This window comes from Pyxicephalus adspersus, chromosome 10 (genome assembly GCF_032062135.1).
Source record: "Pyxicephalus adspersus chromosome 10, UCB_Pads_2.0, whole genome shotgun sequence".
Lineage (NCBI taxonomy): Eukaryota > Metazoa > Chordata > Amphibia > Anura > Pyxicephalidae > Pyxicephalus > Pyxicephalus adspersus.
In genome coordinates this window covers 43,168,630-43,191,150 of record NC_092867.1, presented here as the reverse complement: position 1 = coordinate 43,191,150, position 22,521 = coordinate 43,168,630, and the positions used below count along the sequence as shown (strand labels likewise).

The 22,521-nt window shown below is 37.1% G+C and overlaps 1 long non-coding RNA gene across 1 annotated transcript in view; it reads right to left on the bottom strand.

The window, feature by feature from the left end:
- Positions 1–4,837: 4,837 nt before the first annotated feature.
- Positions 4,838–22,521, bottom strand: part of LOC140339403 (uncharacterized) — a 101,449-nt gene continuing 83,765 nt past the window's right edge. Inside the window, exon 4 of the long non-coding RNA XR_011922435.1 lies at positions 4,838–5,697. This is a non-coding gene — a long non-coding RNA (uncharacterized lncRNA). The remainder of the gene's footprint in view (positions 5,698–22,521) is intronic.

Here is a 22,521-nt window from a genome sequence, read left to right as displayed (position 1 = left end):
CAGAGGATAACTCTTGGTGCTTAGGATCAGGATAAAGATTGTAAAGTCTTCATGAGCTAGCAATTTCTAACTGTTGATAATGATAGGTTTTCACAGAGCTAAGCAGACTGCTGTACAAAGTACAGGTAATACCTGGAAGACATTGGGCCTCATTTAATAAAACACTCCAAGGCTGGAGAGGATACACTTTCATCAGTGAACCTGGGTGATCCAGCAAACCTGGAATAGATTTCATCACCAAGTTTTTTGCTGCTAAATGTTTTGAATCATGGACTAAATTTAATCCAGTTTTGCTGGGTCACTCACCTTCACTGATGGAAGTGTATCTTCTCCAGCCTTTTAGAGCTTTAATAAATCAGGCTCATTGCGTGTACATGCCACGTGTCAGGTATCTGAGCACTACATAAATAGCCATTGGTCACTGGGCTCCGTTTTGTTATACTGTTGAGAAGAACAAGAAGTTCAAGTTTGTTATGAGCATGAATAGCTCAAATATTCCACTTCCTGCATAAATCCATTTCTGACTGTTTTTCTCACCATGCCTGCATAAAAGAGAATAAGCATTCAAAAGCACTGTGATCCAGGCAAACGTCAAAAGTGGTAAAGACAAAAAATATATAAAGCTAAACCTCTCACTAAAGAGAAACACATATATAGGTTTGGGAAGCATAACAAGATGGCAGACTCAGTTCCAGGTGTAAAGTAGTTACAGACAGGGCACCACGATAATGGACATACATCATATTTTCAGACTACAGAGACATACTATGATAGTGGGCCAACACGTGTTTGCAGCATCTGTGCGTTATTTCTATTCTTTCCTCAGTGCCATTGAAGGAGGAGGAGCTGGCAACTATTACAAGAAGATTTTAGAACAAGTTGCAAAATCCTTGCATACAATATTGAGTGCATCTACCTGCTGGAGGCATTCATAACCACCCTCTAGGGAGGTCATAAAAGTTCAGATTGCAGCAAATGAAAAGCTTTGCAAAACAAAAGCAAGTTTATATAGCGTTAAACCAAGATACCTCCAGATTCCTATCTACAGCCAAAGCAAACTTTCCTATGATTGTTATAAATGAATTTGCATTTTTGGATTTTTATGGCTGAGTCAATATTGAGTTACCCATTTGGCAAAATTTTGATATTTGAGAATTAGGTTAGGTTCACTGTCAGTTCTGAGCTTAGCACTCATTTAAAGGTATTCCACGGCAGATAACCCCAAACATATGCAAATTAAAATATTTTTGTGTTTCTCACAGTGCCTTAGTATATTCACTGTGAGCTCCAGGTATTGTGTATCAATACACAAAGCTTAAAATTGTGTACTCAGCCTGTCATGGGCTTCCTTGTAAAACATAGCATTCATACAAAGTCTCACATAATATAACAAACTCTGGAGCATCAAAGTAGTGAGTGTGAGTGTGTGTATTCTTTGTAGAAGAAGATTTGAATAGATATATTCCTTTTTTTTCATGTTTAAACAAAGAAGGAGTTTTTGCTGGACCTTGTGACTGCCACAAACTAGATCCAGCTAAAACACACAGGAACCTACTGAAAACCTTTAAAACAAGACTGGGACGTATGCAGCTATTAGAAACCAATCACAATTCTGCACAAGATAAAACAGAGAATACCTAAAAAAGGCACAGGAGATCATTAGCAAAAAATAAATGTTAAAAATAATCAGTGCACAGAATAATATTTGCCAATCTCAGATTTCTCCTTTCTGAGGTCCTGCCCAAACTTCTTACTGGGCACTGAAGCTGCACAATCACATTAAAGTATTAGCAGATATGTTGTTGAAAAGGGAAAGTCAAGATGTGCATAAAACCACTGCCTTGATCTCTGATCTGTTGATCATTTTGACATCTGGTTTTCACATTGTTAAGGTTTGTGACAGCTTTACCTTTCATTAGAGAAATATGTCTTCAATGACACAAAGAAGCATGCAGATCAGGAGTTCTGACGTTCATTTTGCATGTCCTTGGCTAAGATTATTGTGAACCCAAAAGATCAGCATGATGTCCAAAAAGTCAAGCCTGAGTAAACGTATACCCCACTGCAGATTTGTTAGTATTGGCAAAACATGATCTGACATTAGTTTGACTGATATCCAGTTTGGCCAATTTAATATAAATGGAATCTTGATTGAAATGATGATTGATTACTGAATGATCTTGACACCTTCAAAAGAACAGTTTGCCATGAACACACATTCAAAGTTCCAGGTATTAAAAGATAATGCTATTTTAGTTGCATGGCTACCCTGTTAATTCTGTGTTTAAAAACATAACTAAAAGTAGGAAAAGAACCTATTATGTCTCTTGGGCTGCCTGTAGTGCGCGGTCTTCTATAACCTCAGATTTTGGAGCCTTAAGCTATGTACACATGTAAAATTTCTGTCACTGAAAATATTTTTTTCCAATCGTTTGCAGAAACACTAGAACAGACGAGCATTGCACACACAGAGCTGTTGAGTTCTTTGGAGAGGGAAGAATGAGCGGGAGGCACCAGCATGTGTCCTTCCCTATAGGATATGACCGTGGTCATCACGTTAGTAATCCACCAAGGCAGATTGCTAAACAATGTGGGGGGACTTTAGATTTATTTAGATTTTGCTAAATACGATCACAATCTTTTATTTCAGACAATAATTATCCAATGTGAGCTGGTGTCGTAGGTTTGGGTCTATATTTCCTTTGCAAAAAATCCAGGCCTAAGTAAAGGGCTGTAGCTTGTAAAAACCCAGAATAGAAATGCAAACTGGATTGTATACGGATTTTTACACGTGACTTGTAATTATCACGAAACTACAAGTTAAAGTCTAACCTAAACAAGCAAACCAGGGAGATGATTAAGCAATGCAGCACCTTTTCTTCTAGCTCACTGTCACTGCCCCTCCCAGAATAACCTTTCTCATCCTCTGCCTCCCTCCCCACACCCTCCTGTTTATGAAATCTCAGGAAATACCAAAGAACACATTCGCTCTCCACCAGTGAAAGGAGACCATGTGACCTGCAAGGACCTGAATTTCTCACAGAGAGAAATATTTCATTCCAGGAGTCAGGCACATGGAGGCTGCACCTCCTCCTCCTCTCCCACTTCAAGGATCAGCAATTTTTTTCCTGGCTAACATACTGCAGTTTGTTTCTTCCCTTGAATCAGAGTCTCATTGGATGTAGACTGGCTCCCAGCCCTAACAAGCCTTTCATGATCTGACCGATTCACGTCACTGTTGCATTCTTCCGAGAAAAGCATTTCAGGTCAATGAGCTATCTATGTCCCCATTCTCCTTCTCTGCTAAGACCAGACAGAGAGAGAGAGGGAGAATGATAATGACAACCATTTAAATTGTTTACAAGGATAAAATGACATAAACACCTTGTTTGACTTGTACCTGCTGATAGTCTGCACTCTCTTGCCAAAGTCATATGTATTTGTAATACTAGGACACTTTGTATACGCTGATTAAATCAATCTACAGGCATAGGGTGGAGGCCTAAATGCTCATGTATACAGCAATGGTGGTCTGAGGAGCTGGCATTTTAGTCATCGGATAGACAATCTTTTTTTCAGGTCTACACTTTTAATTTAGTATAGCTGAAAGTGGAGTTCAAATATAAACATGGCACTATGCAAAACAAACAATGCCATCAGCATGGACACCAAATACTGGCATTACCCTAGAAAGGATAACAGATGACTTATCAAAATTAAGCATTAGCATTTTTTAATGAATTTACCATACTACTGTTTATTCGTGGTGGTCAGCTTGACATGCATCACACTGTGATTGCACAAAATTAGTGAGTGAGCTATTTCTGGTTATTGTAAATTTGTACCAAGCGAAAAAATTATTACGATTATTGGAATGAAAAGATTTGAATGATCATTCTTCTAAGAAATTGACTACAAATCTAGTACCTACTGTCATATCCTTATGGGTAATAAAGTTTGAAATCAGGGATTTTTTGAGCATCATCAGCTTTTTGGATAATAGTGCATGCCACATTATTTTTGGCCGTTGCTTATACGCTCAAGTACAAGATTTTTTTCCCCTCATAATGCCATTAGAAAAGATACTTGGTTCTCACCAGTAGATGGCACTGTTTTCTAATGTAAAGTGTGCAACAAACTGTTTTCACCTAAGACATGAGTTTGTTACGCATTTCACATGAAGACAAAGTGCTATCTACTGGTGGCCAACAATATTGCAAAAAAACCCACTTATGAGCAAGTGACCCATCATAACCAACTAAATAAAGTACAATGCTTTAACCTGTATATAAAAATGGGGGATGACACACAAACTTGAGCCCAGTGTGTCAGTTTAAAGGTAAAATTAACATTTTTTTTGGTAACATTTTTAATGGTTAACAGCTGCATTTTCTGCCTTTGGTTTTTACTCAAGTCAATGTATTTTTCCAGATAAAAATAGGCACCAATGGTTTATTTTCAACCACTGATGTACAGCAATGACAAGTGTTAAAAACAAGAGTGCAAAAGGAGTGTTTTCCCCTTCTTGCAAAGTTCTGTAGTTAGATTGACACCTGATGAGCACATTTGGCATGGCTATTAGATTGACATCACAGGAAACCAGGAAACTGGGACTACAAAACAAAGCATTTCTTGCATTCTTCACTTTTAAAAGCCACTGTACAATCTCCTAAAATGTTCCATAGAAAGAGCAGTCAGTGCAAAAACAAGTTTTTAGGTGAGAATATAACCAGTTCACCGACACCAGCAGCAATACCTCAAACCTCATACAAATATATCAAATACTAAATAAACACCAATGCTCTGCAGAAAAAAGAAACATGGGATTCATAAAAAAAAAAAAAAAAAACACTTGGTTTTGTTCAAGATCTAGAGTAGATCTAAGCCCACTAAGCTTTCATGCTTTTTAAAATGTGAAGGTTTTATTAAAGCAACATGGAGGTCATTTAGGCAATTCCTGTAATGGAGTAACAACTTTGTTTGTTTTCTGTTTTGTCATCCTCATGGCCACTACAGAGAACTATGCCAACAAAAGCATTGTACAGTTATGGTCCAGCTCGCTAACAACCCCACTCATTCCGTACAAGTAGCCACGGGTGAGACAATCCATTTCAGGTGTCGTTTCTAAGTATGAGGACGTGGTATCCACGCCACAGCCTCACCAATTTTAACTACCCCTTTGGTTAACTAAATACCACACAGTTAAATTTTGATATACTTTAAAGTAGCATTAGATTTTTTTCCCTTAATAGACAATTACTCTTTGTTCATGCAAGACCCAGTAATAAAGTCGGTTTGTTTTTTTCTTATTTTGTTATTCTACAGAATGTACAGCGCCTACTCAACAATACTCAAAGATAAAACCATAGTAAAAAAAAAAGGTGCCCACACAAGTTAGACAATAACCTGACATGCTCCTATAGTTCTTCTCAGCAGTAAATGTATACAAAGAAATTTTGTGTGGGGTAATAATGTAAAAATATTGTGAAAGAAAAAGAACAGCAATTGATACAATTTGCCAACAGAAAATGCATAAATCTTAAAAGATCTTAATGTGGGTTTATCATTATCTACTGTGAAGTGCATTGCATTCAGCAAATGTGATATAGTGAAGAGACCCTTACCTGCATACCCCAGTGCACGTATACTCACAGCTGTCAGCTTCCTTCTCTTGCTCACTTGCCTAAATCCATTATCCTGAAGACAATAAGAAAAAATTACACGATTATATAATGGCCAAACATTACCATTACAAATAAAAAACATTGATGCTTAAATGCCACTATATCTTTGATTGCTAAAAAAAAAAAAAAAAAAGAAAATGAACAAGAAAAGAAAGACAAAAACACCAAATCAAAATGAAACAACATATTCCTACAGTAACAAAAAAAATAGGGAAAGTAAAAAATAAAATTTATTTAGGAAAAACATACATAACTATTAAACATTTTATGCCCCTAGGCACAGGGTTTTCAAAGAACATCAGGTGATCAAACAGACAAGTTGATGGGATGTACTTTTTGACTAACATGGCAAAGGTGGAAAGTCATTCACCTGCATGCAAAAAGTTATACAGCTTTTTACCCAACCAGCCAACACTCTTTTCTTGGTACCACTGAAGTTTGACAAGTATACCTGTGTGCGAACCAGTACTTAATAAAAATTACCTTTGACACTCAACTACAAACAACAAATGTCTTTGTGCATACATTGAACCTCCTAAATTCCCACTAGTCAATAATTGAACAAAAAAAAAAAAAATGGTGTAAAAGTTGTAGGGAGTCACCTGCCTATAATATTGGTGAACATTTTCATACTTAGGTTTATTTAATGCATAATGTTTTAATCCCATTGAAAGATGCTGAGTAACCATAATGGAAACTTCTGTTGTGTCATATTTAGTATAAACTTTTCTAAAACTTAAGAATCAGACCCCACAAACATGATCTGCAACGTTATACCACCTATTAACTGACAGCTTTCAGCAGAGCGGCGAATGCACACTAAACACATGGATTTCAATTATTTACAAAATACAACATAGAAATCTGACTTTATAAGAGCAGTGAAAACACAAACATGTGATGATTGGTTCTCCTCCCACTCCTTGCCTCCTATAAAAATCTCAGCGAAAGGTTTACTAGTACAACAAAATTGTTCTCTACCATTTTTAAACCAGGAAGGCAGCTTTATGTTCTCTTTGTAGAAAGTTGTGGAGGATGCCTGAGAACAGTATAACATTTCCACACAGCAGATCTTCCCAAACAATGCCATGATTGTTGTAGTTGAGGGGTGGAGGAACACAAGCCATGAATCTATACCTCAGCAGTGTGCTAGCAGTGGGAAGCAAGAAGAGTGCAGAATATCTGCTGTGAAGAACTGCAGACACTCCTTACTGATGTTTTGTTTCCTAGCTCTGGAAATTAACCCTTTGGCAAGCCTGTAGTTGATGCCTTCAATGTGATCTTGTCATGATTGGGGACAGTGAATGTAGAATCTCCCAATGTTGTCCATGAGACATTAAATTCCAGAGGATCATGTCACTGCTAATTACATTCATCACTAATTTACAGCTGTTTTCTATGCGTTTCCCTTTCATGACGCTAGATAAGCAGATACACATAATTTAGCATTCCTAAATAAATGCATTCTAAAACCTCAAATTAACAAAATAAGCAAAGAGAAGGGAATGAGATGATAAAATAAACTTGTGCAGACACAAAGATATATACATAATAGGCAATGAACAATGTGCCAACTGCAATATCCCATATCAACAGATTATTGTTCATGTTGCTAGTCAGATAATACTTTTGAAAGTGTATGTGTCAAGTACTGAGGACACACTACTGCCGTTATTGGTTGCTGGTGGCACGGCACTCTAAACATTGGACATGCACTAAACTCAACTGTTATATATTTTGTCATATCTATTATACCATATTTTTAAATACTATTGTATGTTGTAAGGAGAAAGTACATTTTGCTTCAGAATAATGAACTGAACTTCCTTCCCCAGTGCATGCACAATGATCACTCAACACAAGTATAATTGGGTATCGTACCCTGCTTCCATTCAGTAGAAAAAATTACAACCCAAATAGATAGCAGCCGATTGCAGAACTGGATGAATTAATATAAAATACAATGTAAACCCTAGGGCATATAGACATTATGATAAAAACCAAGAGAAGCAATGCCCTTTCATGTGCTAGGTCTTTAACCTACGGACAGCCTGATCTCTATATTTTGCTTCCTCAGTGAGATCACCCTGGTTAATAGCAGCAAAAGATGAACCAGAAGCATGAGGGATTCTTATTTACTGATCCTTCAGTAGTTTTATATCTTGTCTGCTCATTAGAAGTGCTTGTTAAGCTCTTTGTTCTTGGAAAGGCACCAGAAGAATCAGCTACAAAAAAAAAAAGAAAAATACAATAGGCACCTTTAACGCATACCTGGTATTTAGCTAAATAGTACGAACAATGATATTGTAGTTTGGCTCAGATAAGAAGTATATCAACACACATATAAATATTATATATGTAGAACACATACAAAACAGGAGTTATATCCCCCCATTTTAATGTACAGCGATGCATAATATTTTGGCGCTATATAAATCCTGTTTATTAATATTATTATGTAGAATGTAAGCCTACCAGCTACTTGAAGGGAGGGAAAACTACAAAATAACTATTACATGAGGAAACAAATGAAAAAATACCTTATGTTGATATAAGTTAGGGCTGAAATGTGCCTGGCAGACTGTCACTGAGCAAAAAGATTGTGAAGGAGGCGAGGTAAGGTGGGAAAGTGATGGCTTTATCAGGAAAGCTAAGCATTATTTGACATAAAATCCTGAAATTCAGCTATATCTATAGTGCTTTAAGAGGCTGGTGCAGGTATATTCAGGCACATGTAGGGTGGGAAAAGTTGGAAATGACTTTAGATGACTACACTGTTATGTGTGGTCTCACTGAATGTCTTTATGGAGCTAATATGCACAGAAAACCTAAACCCCAACTTTCCCTGTTCTTCTCAAAATGATGTTGCATGTCAGGGGCTCCATTCTGTGGAATGACCATAGATTTCAGTGTGCATTCTCCATAGACAGCTAAATAAAACATAAAGCTAATACACAAGAGCACAGGCCCCAAACAGAAGTACTGGGAAGCTTCAGAAAAAAAACTAAAACTGCTGGTCCTAGGGGCAAAATAAAGAACAATAATATTACTAATGGTAGTTTTGTGTAGCTTAACATGGGGAACAATGTTACACTGGGGGTTTATTACCAATTAGTTCCTACCCACAACAGGGCGGTCTGGCTAACAATTTTGCGGACAAGCTACCTTTCATTAATGGTCAAGGAAGAGGATTAGAAACAAGAAAAAAAGGATGGGGTTGACCTAAAAATTGGGAACAAAAGCAATTGAATGGGTAAACCAATTATTTAATTGCTGGTTTTCTTCCCAACAGTAACCATCGAGTCACACACAGAAACACAACCTAATAAGGCGGTTTTAGAATTCGGGCAACTGTAGCTGTAGTTCATGAGTACTTTAGGGGTAACCATTAAAAACCCAGTAGAAGGTACAAAGCCTCTTTTTTTAGGCTTTGCCTGTACTAAAAACTCTAAGCCACTTATGAACATTTAGGGGGTGATCAGGACTAACCAATTGGTGGATGTTGCATTATTACAACTGGCCCAAATCTAGAAGCATGCATGAACCAACTCATCCCTCTACCTATACCACGAAACAATGAATGTTACTAATAACAAATATTTTTAAAAATGACTAATTTTAGTAAATTCTCACACACACACACTACAAGATCAATAGGAAAAAAATAGGTACAGATTTCTAAGTGAAGTTTTATGACTAATACACATTGCTGAAGCTAAACACAAAAATCAGGCAAAACTTGACCACTGAAATTCTGAGATAAAGTGACTTGTAAAATGACCAGTCGTAACTTTAATCTTTTTTTGGCCAATTATGATTAAGCCTTTATTAGGCAATTAGAAGGTAATAAAAAATAGACAGGATAATAATTTTCACATTTCTTATGATAAAACAGAGCATTAACATTTCAGCAGACGGGCAAAATCACAAGAACTGCCGGACCTCTTCCACAGTCCAAGAAACCATAATCTGTGCAAGGTGCTCAAATATATTCTGTACACACACAAAGAAAGCAGTCATGATCATAAGATCATAATCTATTACATGCAAACTACTCTGCCATACCAGGGTGACATTTTTGTCCTCAATGCTGCAGCAACCGAGACAGAAACACTCCAAATTAATTATTTAAAAGCAAGTTACTAAAATTCCCAAATAAAAAAAACTTTAAAGAAAAACACCACTAAACCATATTTATTATATAAAATGTCCACATTTATAACCAAATGTTTAAATTGACTAAAAATCTTTAAAATTAACTTTTTTACAGTCATCCACAAAGAATGCAGGGATCTGTATGTACTTATGTATGTATGCAATGGATCCTTTACACAGTCTGAAGGGTTTATTATCTTCAACCATGAACTTCATGCACAGCCCAATTCTTGCCCTGTCATTTCATGTGGTCATAGAATTGCAACATCACCCTATTTATGGCCAAATATTTATTTTTTGAGGGATAAAACATGCAGTAGCTAGTCCAGGTTATTATGCACCAGGTCCGGGTGCATAATAAAATATTAAGAAGATGCTACAGATACTACAAATTATACATACATTATTCTCCACACGAAACATGGATTTTAAAAGGTTTAAAAAACTGTTAAAAACAAAGCAAAGAATTTGAGTATACCCAAAGCAGAGGTTACAGAAAAAAAAGGCTTTTGGAGGTTGCAATATAAGGACAGAAGCTTAATACAAACATTGATTAATTGCTTCAAAGTCCCAGTGAAAGGATCAAGACTTGTTTCTAGAAAATCTGGTCCCTGAGAATGTCCCGAACCGGCTATACCATAAAAAAATTCTGCAAATTGTTTTTGAATTCTCTTCTAATGAAGAGACTCTGCATCCTAAAACGCAAGAATTGCAAGAATTATCAGAGCACCAAGATTTAGAATACACTTCACTACAGTTTAATAAATACGTTTCAGGATCTCTGTATGTTTTTCCCAAAACGTCTTTATTTATTTATGTATCACAGTGTCCTTGGAAATTGCTGTGACTCCCCACTAGGTCAAAGGGAAAATCCACTGTGACTAGATCAATAATATAACAACAAAAGAAAACAAAGTAATAATAACCAATGTACCACTGCCTTCAGTGACCAGCTCCCATTCAAACACTGTATTTTAAAGTGAAAAACTTTATTAGCAGCAAAAGGTTTTCATTATAATTGGCTATATTGCATGATAGCTTTCTGTGTTGTTTGAAGATTTTGTTGAGGAGGCTCTACTTCACATTTAGCACCAGCACGCTTGGCAGGTGACATACAATCCTGATCATAGAAAACAATAGCTAAAACACAAGTGTGTGTCCCATACAGGCGCATTCTTTTATACTTACTTCTAAAATTTAAATTGATGCAAAAGCATTCCAGCTAGCAACAATCAGTAACAGAAATATTCATTTAGCATACACTAAAATATGAAAGGCAAGTGGCCAAGTTGAATTAGGGTCTTTCCAGCAGCTAAAAAAGCAGCCAGACTGGGAGGACCATTGGTTTTATGGAGGCTGGGAAATTCTATTGTTCTTAGAAAGCCAGTACCCACCTTCCCCCAACAGACTGCAGTCCCCCTTCCCCTCATAGCCACATCAGACTTTAATACACATGGAAAGGAGCTCATTAAATAACCCTGAGGTGATTTAAACCCACACACTGGAAAGCACATTGTGAACCTACAGGCTCCTAACATGAAGTTCATTAGAAGTGCTCTGTGAGTTTAACAAGCTGTGTAACAAGCACACACTTCACTTTGACTTTTTTGCAAAATACGCACGCAAACTATAAAAATACTAATGAAACCTGTAATATTCAAAAGTATCAACAAAAATGCCTACAAATTAGTGGGAATGTCATCATTTTCATAAACAACAATTACCATAAATTGAATCCTGCCAAAATCTGAACTACCTGGGAACTGGTATGTCCTGACACATCTGCTAACTGTTGTAATGTTTCTCTGCCCACTAAATTTGCTTTATCTTGTAAAACTCAGCTGAAATATAGACATGCAAGCCAGGGCTAGGGTCATAGCTATGGCATTTGTTAAAGGGTTGGGGAGCCTTGTTACAAGCTCACTCCAAACTAAATATATTATGTACTTGGCCTTTGCAGAGTACTTAGACCAGCAGGGCTGTCCATACATATACAGAATTTAGCTAAAGCAACAGAAAATCCCATATAAATGGTAGTGTATATGTTGAGTTGTGTAGATTTGGTTTTTTTTAAACAAAAGGACAAATTCCAAAGAGCAGAGAAAAAAAAACTAATTGCACAAAGGGTACCCTTAAGTGTTACAACTTTTGTCATAGTTTTTGTCCAGCTCCGCTGACAAGACTAGGAGGATTGTAGACTTAGGAAGGTGTTATTTTTTAACAGAGGTACAGTGTTTCATAAAATGTTGTAAATTTAAAAAAAAATAAGCCAAATAATAATGACATCAGAAATTTGACCTTGATTGTTGTTCTGTGCACATAACAGGTGGGCATTACCTGGCTTTCTGAATAAATGATTTGGCTCTACTCCAGCAAATAAGGATACCTGTAGCAGGAAATAAATCTGCATGTTGATCTGAAGCAGATGCATGAGGCTAGCTGTAGGGTTCAGTTGCTACAGTGTTGCTAAGATCTATTAAAGCTGCCAAAGGGAGACATTAAAGGGAAGTGTGCAGTACATCTCTTCTGGCTTTTGTTAGCTGATCATAGATAGAAGCCTTATGCAGAACAGTTTATCAGCTACACACTTGAAACACAATGATTAAAAAAGAAAAAGAAAAATACTGCTTGGTTATTCTGTCTGCAATCCTGAGCATGAGCATAATTAACCCTGCATGTGTTGGATCAGTCTGCAAGACATTATAGATTTTTGAACAGTCTTTCTGAAAGTCAGGTAATGTGAAGCAGCTGCTATAAAAGAAATACAATGACATCAGGGGGATGAAGCAATGCCAGCGACTACAATCCTGGGCTGTGATGTGCTGTCTGCTGCCATAAGGGTACAGGGTGGCACCTACAGTTCCATAAGATAGCAAAGAGAAATGCTTCAACATCTTGTGTATACATCAATCTGCTGAAAAGATTACATTAAGGTAATGATAGCATGAATGTGTATTGCTGGTTAAGAAGCCTTGTACATACATATACAAAATGTGGGGTCAGCCAGAATTGCGTATTACATACATACACTCCACTTTGATTGTGCTTCACTGTTCCTCTCCAGGTAAAAGTCTAGGAAGGCTATTAGAGGATTTTAAACTTCTGTATGAAATATGATTATCAAAACATAAAACAAAGTAAATATCTGAAATCACTCTGAGCAGTACTAACAGGCAAAGAAATCAATGGTGAAAGTGTTTACCTTCCCTAATTTACTTCTCAGAAAACTTTTTTTGTATCCCTATTAAGAATTATTTGTAATGGACTCTGCTGGGGTCAAACCTGGTCCCATAAGTATACACATCTAACCATATATGTGAAAAGGAGTAGAAACGCAATGACGACGACATCATCCAACACCAATCATCTAGCAAATACACCTAGCTAGTACACTCTTAGAAATCACCTAAAACAGTGCACATTTATGAAGATGAGTGCGTTGTGTAGTGTCAAACAGTAAAGGATCATGATAGACCCAGATACAAACTTTGTTTTATGGCAAAACTGAAAAACGCAACATTACACATATTGCTCCCAAGGCATTCTTTTCCTTCATAACTTACGAAAACAAAAACCGGTAAAGGCAGCTTAGTATAAAGGGCCCCAAACCACCAGCTGACAACCCCGCAAGAGTGAATCATAAAATTCAAGAGCCCGAAGCATTCTGCAAGCTTAAAGTGGAGGGAGACGTGCACACTGCATGGAGTGTAGTCAAAGAATGGTTCCACATGTACCGCCATTCATAGGAAGCTGACAGATTTATGAACTGAGCTGTACATTAAGGCGCTTTCTGTGAAAGCACAGTCTCATTCTCTCTCTGCTCCATCTCCCTAACTACACTGTTTCCCTAAAGCAAGACGCAAGAGTGGAGCTGCAGTGAAAACAAGTCATGTGCAGCTTTACATGGCGAAGTAGCATAAAAAGAAAAAAGCAAACGCATGTGTTGAGGCTATCTGAGCAGAATTTTAATAAGCTTGACCAGAGTGATAATTACCCATCCTTCAATATTATACATTGCACAGAGATGGTTACAGGAAATACATTGTGAATGCCATAGTTGTATTCTATAGGCTTTAAATTTAAACACATTATTGAACAAAAAACAGTCTTTAAACAGTATTTAAAACTATAATTTCAAGCTAACAATCGATAGATAATGTAAGCAAATCTAACTATTCCTCTCCACTTGCTTGTTAAAAAAAAAGTGTACATTATAGTGTTTACTAAAAGGTATATTGAACACGGTTCATGTCATTGGTAACACTATAACAGTCCGCCCTGCTCCATTTTATTGCAAATCTGGAAGGGCCTTTTGCATACCTGTTTGTGGAGCAAAAAAAGGTTTCCCTACACACACCTTGTGCTGGATGCTTGCCATCTCTTCTATACATAAAGCCCGATATATCATTAGTAAGATTTTCCCCTCAAGGCCGCCAATCATCTTCACACCTGCTTTATAAATTGGAATGTGACTGATGATATATTATCCATAAAAAGAGGAAGTAACACAGCAAGGCCTTGTTCACAAGGATGTCCACTGGGTCTGAAAGGTTAAAAGAAGCTGAACAGCTTTGTAATGAGGCATGTGAATCGCAAGCTAGATGTACAGAATTAGAAATGCTTTGACAATTATAACCGTGAACACACGTATAAAAGGTATACAGATGTTAGCCTGGAGTTCTACAGGTTAATAGAATAAACGTGAGTACAGGACAATAGAAAACCAAATACATACAGTTGAAAAAAATAAAATACAATATGCAAATCACCAGATGAAAACACTCATAGTATAATTTTTGTGTGTAGAAGCAGAAAAGAATAGAATCTCAGCAACACAGACGCACTATTTTGACTTCAGTGACCTCCTGTCCACAGAGCTCTGCTGTTTTTCACTGCTATAACAAGGCAGTTAAATGCTCTCAGTTATACTGATCACCTCCTTCTGCAACCTTGTTTTACTAGAGAGCCTTCTTTCTCAACGCTTGTAGTGAAATCGGATGTGACAAGGCTATGTCGGACTGGGCTCTGGACATCCTCCAAATGGTGAGACATAGTCCATTAGCACAGAATGGGCACCGGCAGGATAAAGATTTGCTGAGGATGCCATTTTCTGCAAGGCTGGGAAACTGCCCCCGTGTCTGCAGTGCCAAATACTGACTGACACAAGAGATTACTCAAATTCACTGCAGAAAAAGAAATATTTTTTTTTGTTTTCAAAAAAGGATCTTAAATAGTAAATCTTGAGAAGAATCAGAATTACTTCTGCGGCCTGTAACCACAATAGATGTTTAATGGCACACACCCTCTCCCTGACAATACTCTGAATAGTACACAGTCCAGTCCGCATTAATGTAATGTAAAGGCAAAGCATATGTAAATACTAAAGAATCTGAAGACTGCAAAAAAAAAGGTACATGAGTAAAAAAAATATTTTTAACTCTTGGTTAGGCATAGGGAAGGATTAAAACTCTAGGAACCATCAATGAATTCTGTGGTTCTTCTGGGACGATTTACCCTCTCCTGGTGACCACTGTCACACAAAGTTGCCACTGGAACAAGAGTTAAGGTCAAATGGTGAGATGACAACTATAAAAAAAAAATCCCTTTGCTTTGTGGAAATTCTCACATTTTCTGTTGCACCTCCAGCAAAAGCAATAATAAATAAGTTTTGACTAAGCAGAAATAATAGTCTTCTCTATTCAGTGATAAAAGCAAAATTGTGATTTACTTTATTTTCATTATGCACATTCTGAAAACAAAAAAGAAGAGCCACATCTTACAATATTCTTTATAGACATATATGTAAAACAGATAAGGGAAGTAGAACAGCTGAGGACACCAGTTGGAAAGGAGATCCAGTTAGACAAGTCCTGTAACACCAAGTGCAGGGGATGGAAAGGAAATCCAGTAAGAAAAGTTCTGGACCTCCAAGTGCAGGGTATGTATGTCAACAAGTAATGTCCTGGACATCAAGGTACAGAGGCTGCATGCCAAGTGAATCCCTGGATCTGCAACTGCAGGTTTGGCAGCACGTCATGTCCTGGAAGCTGTATGACAGCAATATTGCCTCTATCACCTTGTATTTCAAAACATTTGTCACATTACAACTGCAATTCTCAGAATGTTTTTTTTTTTTATGAACTATAGTACACTCTACGGTACAACTGTATAAAAAAGTATTCATTAAATTTTTCAATTGGAGGCATGCATCTTTTTTTAACCAAAAAGGGACAATAGTTAAAGAAAACCTATTCGGCTATCGGTAAAAGCCTTAAAGTTTTCTGAGTTATGGTCACAGCAGGTATTCAGCTCAGGACTCTGACTTTACAAGGTGCATGTCTGTGAAGTTTGAGGTTTATATTATAGCCAGGCAAGGGTAACGCTTCAATCATGGAAAACTAAGCAAGTTCTTTTAGCCTTTTTTCTTATGGTAGTTTCATTATTTGTAGTCACTACTAGGAACAATCATTTTTTTCTGTGAGGATTCCAAAAAGTATTTTTTTTTTTGTTTTTAAACTTTTTTGTATCCTAATTAAACACTGCCAAAAAAAAAAGAGTTGCTGCTTGCCTTTTTGTCTCAATTTGACTGAAACCTTAGACTTCTTAGCCATCTGGTAAAGCATGTGGGGCAGCATAGTTAGCTTGGTGACTAGCACTCTGGCCTTTGAAGCGCTAAGGTTTCAGGTTCAAATCTCAGCCAAAACACAGTATGCTTGCATGTTCTCCCTGTGTTTACAGGTTTTCTCTAGGCACTCAGATTTTTTTCCACATGCCAAAAAACATGCAATTTGGTTAATTGGTTCCATCCCAAAATTGGCCTTATACTGGGTTATTGACATATGACTATGAAAAGAATATTAGATTGCAACCCCTTTTGAGTGACAGTGACATGACTATGAACGTTGTCAAGCACATCGTTATATGCTGGTGCTATATAAATATATAAAGTAATAAGAATGATGTCCAGTTACCCATATGTAAATTTCTGCTTGAGCTATTAAAGCTTGTAAACAGAAGGGAATAATGAAAAAAAAATTATATACATTTGTATGTTTCTTTAAATATGACTACACACTCTGTTTAATGTAATTTTAGTCATTTGCATTTCTACACTGACCATATCCCATCGACAAGGTAATTCTGTGTGTGTGTACATAATAAACAGAGTTGGGAAATTTCTCGAAGAGTGTGAAATGAGTTCAGGTGACTGTGTGAGAAAACCAGGAGGAAAAAAAACCCACTCCTGCAAACGTTAAATACTTAGCAGGAGATGACAAATCAAATGGGAATTACTGCGGTAAAAACATAATTAAAAACTTGATTGAAGTTAAACAGAATTTGCATAACACTGCAAATTAACTTTTAACGCAAAGCATTCAGCAAGAATGAAATAAAAAGGCATTTCATTAGGAAGCTATATTTAAACAATATAGAACAAAATAGAGACATTTTAATGAGAGATGCAGAGTTTTTAATATCAACAAATGCCGGAGACAGGCAGAGGTCTGCACAATATCTGTCGCTGGGCTGAATCAAACAAGCAGCTTCTCCTTTATCAGGAATTTACTTTGTAATAAATGAACAATAACAGAGGCACTGAAGAAAATCATATTTTATTTATTTTAATATAATCTCAGTGCTAAAAATAACAGTCAACATACTACCATTACAGTGTTACCAATTTATCCTTTTAGGTTACCCAATTATCGGAGGATAAACCTTATCATTTTAATATTACTTATGCAAAGAACCTATGGCCTTTAAATGGGTTTTCACATACATAGTACATGTAACAAAACCAGCTAAATAGAAAAAAAAAATTTTTTTTAAATCTTGCTGTTAAATACATTTTGTAATAATACTTAGACATGGAAGCAACCATATTTGCTTATCTTGTAAGCTCTGCTTTCCAGCTGATCCCATCATGTCATTACGATTGCCACTTCAACACAATAGAGCCAAATACAGAATTTTATGGGGGCAAACAATCAATGTATCTTGTAGCCGGAGACCATGTTACTGTTACCTGGGCTATTTATTGTACAGTGCTGAGTAATAATATGAATACAATATATTAAAAAAATCAATAACAAATGAGATCTGTGATTTTTACACAACAGGGAATAAGTACTTTACCACTATTTGGCAATTCTGAGGTGTGCCCGTACTGATTTAGTTTGAGCTATATGACCTCTTTCAGACCTCTAGGAAACTGCAGATGCTTAATTGTACTCCCAACCGCTCCTATTCAACTGTATGGGGGCTGTAAGAATTATATTCTTATAAGAATATTTTATTCAAGCGTTTATCTATGAGTTGCCTTGATTTGCAGCAAGATTCCTGAATGTGACTTCTAGCCGTTCAGTGGCCAGCTGCTTTCTCTGACTTGGAAACACGGTCAAACAACAGTGAGCTGCAGTTGAACACAGTTATTATTATTTATTTAGCACAGTTGCATTGAAGTTGCTGCTTGAGAACTGGATATGGCCCAAAACCCCTTAGGGTGAAGTAAACCATACTGTAAACGCATGACACTGCATTGGTCAAATGTTGAAGTTGACACTACAGAATGTAAAATATTATTATTAAACAGTATTTATAAAGCGCCAACATACTACACAGCGCTGTACAATAATACGATTATTAGGGGTGCCTGGAAGTGGGTGACCATGCGGTTACGTAAGCAGGCAAATATGAATAACTTTGTGCTTTCAGGAGAAAAGGGCTAGTTATCAAATTGTGTTTGCTACATGTACAATCAGGTTTTTGCTTTGATAACCCATCATTTCACAAAGAAAGATGCTAATCAATGTAAACCTGTCACAGGAGAAATATAGGACCTGCCACCGCTGACCTTTTTATGGGAAGCTAGACATGAACCTGCAACAAGTATTCAGATAAGAAAAGTTAAGGTAATCATAAATCATTATCTGCATCCCTGTTTTGAGGCAGAGATTAAAGCTGTTCAACAAAAAGGTGAGAGAAAGGCAACCAGTACCACTGTATGGTGTATTTTATTATCCTTGCAAAGGATCAGCCAAAAAAATTATATTTTTAGAAGGTGGTCAGCATAGCCTCCCAGGTATTCCTTGCACAACATTTTTCCTGCTGGGCAGAATTATTTTTTTTTTTTTTATTATCTCGAAGTTATCTGATATCCAATTATCAAAAACAATGCTATAGTGATATTACCACTCTTTAGCAAACTCTGTAAGCTTTTCTAAAAGTAGTATTCACTCTATTTACTTTCATGTTTCTGTTTTCAGGAGGCACAAGGAATTGAACCCCAATTTCTATTTTGTGATTTTTTATTTTTATGTGAATAAAAGTCTATCAGGTAGACACAATATACATTGAGAATATGGTCCAAAGTGCACAACATAAATATAGCCTGATTATAGCTTTGTTTGGAAGCTGGAAAAAGATTTATATTATTACTGAATACGTACACAATTGTGTACATTGCTTGCTTGTTCATCATAAACCTTCTATTACAAGAATATTTCTACGTTCTTGTACATGAACCTGCTTTTATATAAATGCCAAAAGTTCTAATGTCAACAAAATAATAAGTTTAGATCGGAACTGTGCAACAAATTCTAGTTCATTAGCTCATGAACTCACACTGCACCTATATAAGATATTTCAAAATACATTTATATGCAGTGTGGTAGAAAAAAAACACATACACACACACACTTGGGCTGTGGTTTGAAAGCTTCATCTTAATCATTAGGCTTTTGCAGAACCTCATTAATGCTGAGGGGATAATCAGCTTTTGGCAATCAATATGTTAAGCTCACTTTACAAGCACTTCTGTGTTTGTGTGGAAATCACCCATTAGCCCACCAAGTGGTGCTTCACTGTGTTACTTGAACTTCTCAAGTGGGCATTGTAAAACCTACCTGATCCACAGCAGAATTGTGACAGTCTGTGACTGTCAGTGTCCTTCACACATCACAGCACATATATACCGGTATGTAGAAACAACTTCAAAATGAAAAAAAAAGAAAAAAAAAAAAGGTCCATATTGCATGATCATTTTTCTCAGGCTCTTCTTTTCAGCATAATTCCACATAGCACGGAACAGACTTGATCCCTATACACTTTATCTCACATTCCTGCCCTGGTTTGCTGCAAGAGATCAATACCATGTCAAGTCAAGGTAGTTTCACCTTAACTGCATTTAAAGATGTATGACGGGGTGCTTAGAAGTTCCTCGTACATCTTTATATAGATGTGAGTGTATGAGCATATGACAGCCTAATATCTTAGTATGTAACTGTGCAAATATCAGCTCTTTGTGATTCTTCAAACTGTTTTTTCTTTCGTGAGAAGCTATGATGGCAGAGGCACAAGCAAGTTTCACGTTGTTGGAGTTATGGGCCTTCATGAAGTTTTTGTTTCTCCAGGGAAAGTCAGTAAAGGACATTCACACTGAGATGTCACAAACACTGGGGGAGAAGTGTCCTTCCTACAGCACTGTCAAAACCTGGATATCTTGTTTCAAGACTGGGCATTTCACCATTGAAGATGAGCCCTGCAGTGGGCGGCCCCCAACCTCACCTGACCTGGCAACCTGCGATGCTGTCCATAAGCTGATTATTGAGGACCGTCTAATATCCGCTAAAAAGATAACCCAGATACTTTACATCTCACGGGAGCGTGTTGGGTTTGTTATCACCCCTCTCCCAGACATACAGAAGCTTTCAGGGAAGTGGGTGCCAAAATGTTTGAACAGTGATCAGAAGAAGGAACGAGATGAAGCATTCAAAGCTGTTTTGGCCCATTTTAAAGCTGCACAGGACCTTTTAGCTAGGTTAGTGACGGAGGATGAAACCTGGTTCCACATCTATGATCCTGAAACCAAAGAACAGTCAAAGGAATGGCGCCACAGCGGGTCCCCATGGCCCAAGAAGTTCTGATCCCAGAAATCGGCCAAAAAATTAATGGCGTCTGTTTTCTGGGACAAAGACGGTATTCTGTTGGTGGACTACCTCGGGGCTCTAGTATCACCGGACAGTATTATGCTAACCTCCTGAAGCTGAAGGAGGCAATTAAGACGAAACGCCTTGGACAGTTGACCAAAGGGATCCTTTTTTGCGGGACAATGCACCTGCGCACATGTCCAACGTTTTGGCTGCCAAATTGAAAAACCCTGGGTTTCCAATTGGTCCACCATCCCCCTACTCACCTGACCTGGCCCCTTCGGACTATTATCCGTTCCCGAATTTGAAGAATTTGAAGGGGCAACGTTTTGAGGACATTTCTAATGTCAAATATGCTGCTGAAAGCTGGTTTGCGGCCCAACCAAAGGACTTTTCTTTGAACGGTCTAGAAAAGCTCCAACTACGCTGTACCAAATGCATCAGTCTCAGGGGGGAATATGTTGAATAAATGTGTTATTTCATAACTTCTCAGCATCCCCTCATATTGATGGGTACAGAGCTGCATTTGTGTCTTTTATATTTGCCTAAAGTTCAGCTAAAACTCTCCAGAATATATATAAAATCTAAAACGTCAGTTTCTCCAGGACTCCTTATGCCTAACTCAGAAAATTGGGTCAGTGGATACAAATATGATATGAAGATATGGTTTCAGCAAAGGGTACAGCCTGAAAGTGATTTTTATTCCCATTTTTGATAAAAAAAATGGTAAAAAACGGTAAAAAAAAGTCAGAGTATTTAGAACTCTCAGAACAATAAAAACTTGACAGATGCTCCATTCCTTCTGTATATTCCACTCCCTGTCTTCATAACCAAGGTAAGGATTTTATCCTTTTTTCCCTCCACACAAAACTTTTTTTTAACTATTAAAAAAAAAAAAAAAAAAAAAAAAAAAGCATTAAAGCAAAGTTGTCTGATCCATTGTTAGGATACTGGGATTCCCCTGAGTTCACAGGCAGCTCTGATATTCCCTGGAGAAGACAGATGTTGGAAGTTAGGACCACCTGGCACTAAAAAGCTTTTCAGGGTGTGAAAAACAGTATAGTTTTACAACATAAAAAAAGTATTTTACACAGACAGTCCATAAGGCAGCCCCAGCCCAAACGACAGGAAGAGGCAATGGCTGCAGACAGGTGTCTTCCAGGGCAAGCCCCAGGAAAACTATTAAAGAGGAAGAACTTCAAACTCCACTCACTGTTGTTGATTTAACTTTTGACAGTTTTTTAAAGGGAATTCCTCTTATATACAGAGGCTATGTACAAAGAGTATGGAAAGAATGCATACTTTGGATAGGAGTATGTTTAGTTCATTCACATTGACGTGGTTCCCACAACTGTCAATCACTGGGATCACAAGCTTTTTTTTTCCTTGCCACAGGCAATGACATGCTTTAACACCATGACATGGGTGAAAAGAGAAAGACAAGTATACGGGTAGCATGTTGTACTGGGGATGACAGGTGAGGAGATACCAGCACACAAACAGGACTTATAATAGAAACAGCACACAAACAGGACAGGATAATAGAAAAAAAACATGTTCCATAAATAAAATATCCAAACATACTAACATACTTCCATATATGATAACAAGTAGTTCAGACCACCAGTGCCACTCAGATATTCAGGTAAGGCTTGAAAAGCTGCATGTTGTGCTAATAAAAATTAGAAATATATCCAGCAGGTTAGGTAGGTGGCTTCAAAATATGAAAATCCCTAAAATGCTTTGGGAATAAT